The 2,072-nt window shown below is 39.6% G+C and overlaps 1 long non-coding RNA gene across 1 annotated transcript in view; it reads left to right on the top strand.

Moving 5' to 3' along the window:
- The first annotated feature begins 980 nt into the window (after positions 1 to 980).
- The window catches only part of LOC106748514, a 1,443-nt gene continuing 351 nt past the window's right edge, over positions 981 to 2,072 (top strand). The window contains exon 1 of the long non-coding RNA XR_001374765.1: positions 981 to 1,968. This is a non-coding gene — a long non-coding RNA (uncharacterized LOC106748514). The remainder of the gene's footprint in view (positions 1,969 to 2,072) is intronic.

Genomic DNA, 2,072 nt, shown 5'->3' with positions numbered 1-2,072 from the left:
TGAATAGTTCTACGTACAAATATTTACAAATATCGTCTTCGAATTTCATTTACAAAACGCCACGAACTTTTGTTATAATCCAATAGATAAATTCTTCGAGGACGGATTAATGAAGTTCCCCGAAAAATAAAAGAAAATATTTGAAGTAAACAGTTAATATGTATATGTTAGGTCTAGTAAAAAGTAATCAATTATTTTTCCAATATAGGGCTTTACTAATCTGTATCTCGCGTTGTATAAGTTCGATCGGATTACGCTAGATGGCGTTAAAAAGATAAGATTTCGTACTAAAAAAACCTCTCAGACAGTTTTGTGATTGCTTGACTCAGTATTGTTTGAGCGCCCGTCAAAGATGGACACCAGCAAAGAGAAAATACGCCATATTTTACAGTTTTTTTTCGATAAAGGCGAAAACGCAAGCCAGGTGGCTAAAAATGTGAATAGTGTTTATGGTCCTGATAATGTAAGAGCCAATCACGCGCAATTTTGGTTTTGTCGATTCAGTTCCGGTAATTTTAATGTCAAAGGTGCACCACGCTCCGGGAAACCAATTGTCAAAAATGTTGATAAAATAATGGAAATCGTCGAGTCCGACCGTCATGTAAGCACCGTTTCGATTGCCAAGGAGCTAAACATTGCACAAAAAACCGTTTGGAACCATTTAAATGAGGCTGGATTCAAAAAGAAGCTCGATGTGTGGGTGTCACACGAGTTAACGCAAAAACCTCATGAATCGAATTTCCATCTGCGAATCGCTGCTGAATCGCAACAAAATCGATCCATTTCTGAAGCGGATGGTTACTGGTGATGAAAAGTGGGTCAATTACGACAACGTCACGCGAAAACGATCGTGGTCGAATCGCGATGAGCCGGCGCAAACGGTGGCCAAGTCAGGGTTGACGGTCAGGAAGATTTTGCTGTGTATTTGGTGGGATTGGCAGGGAATTATCTACTATGAGCTGCTCCCCTACGGCCAAACTCTTAAGGGAAAAGTCTACTGTAAAATTTTCAAAAAATCAATTTTTTGTTTATTAGCTTAAAAAATACTTTGAACCCTCTAAAATAAGGTACATTAGATGTTATAGCCGGCTAAATTTTTCTTTATTGAAATTTCGACCTTTTACCGAAGCGCTCCGAAACGCGTACCTGTGGCAAATTCCTATCTGTTCGGCGGGTACAGCGTAGTGACTTGCAATTCAATTTCTAACATTTCTAATACTCCAAGTCGATCAACAGATGTCACTAGGTATATTTTATAGTCAGTTAGAAGCGATTTCAACAGTAAGGACGCCGGTAGTGCGTAATTTTAAGGGCCAGTGTGTCGAACAGCTGTGATCGTTTCGGCGTTTCCCGCGTGGCTAACGTATATACATTTTTATACTTTTATCAAAATGAAGCCTGCTTCTTTCGACAGAAAGGGTTCACACGAAACTTCCAGACGACCTTCACGACGTAGGAAAAGACCGCCGCCACCAAATCGTCATACGGTGGAGAATGAAACGGAATCGACAAGTTCTTCCGCGAAAAAATTAAGAACGAAATCGGTGGAAATGGAAATTAATAATGGCTATAAATACCGTTTGATTGAATTTTTATTCTTGTTTCAAACGCTGAGTGAAATGATCATGTGCAAAACGTGCGGTGGAAATGTGATTTTTTCGGAAAGTAGTATCCGTGGACTTGGATTCAGCTTAGTCGTTAAATGCAGTAATTGTGAACCTGGAGCATTTTCAATGAAAGCTACTCCAGTATCCTCAAAATGATGGACGTTATGAACATCAAAATTGGACCAAACGCCTTCAATTTATGCAACACCGTGGACGAGCGCAGAATATCACAAGCAAACGAACGGTCGTTCGACGCTTCAAAAGAAGGGAGAATCGAAAGAAGAACGGCGCGATCGGCACTCGAAGAGGATTTCCTCGAAGAAGAAGGTGTACTATATGAAGCAGGATTGGGCAATTAATGGTAAGAAGCTTAAAAATGATTTTTTCATTGAAAAAACTAATGCCGAAACTTTAAACGCGTTTTTCTCGAAACTAAGTTTTTCAATACGGTGTACACGATATCTC

Source organism: Dinoponera quadriceps, unplaced genomic scaffold (assembly GCF_001313825.1).
Source record: "Dinoponera quadriceps isolate SergipeBrazil2010 unplaced genomic scaffold, ASM131382v1 scaffold2950, whole genome shotgun sequence".
NCBI classification, from domain to species: Eukaryota; Metazoa; Arthropoda; class Insecta; order Hymenoptera; family Formicidae; genus Dinoponera; species Dinoponera quadriceps.
The sequence above is the reverse complement of the archived record's forward strand: the minus strand, read 5'-3'. Positions and strand labels throughout refer to the sequence as shown.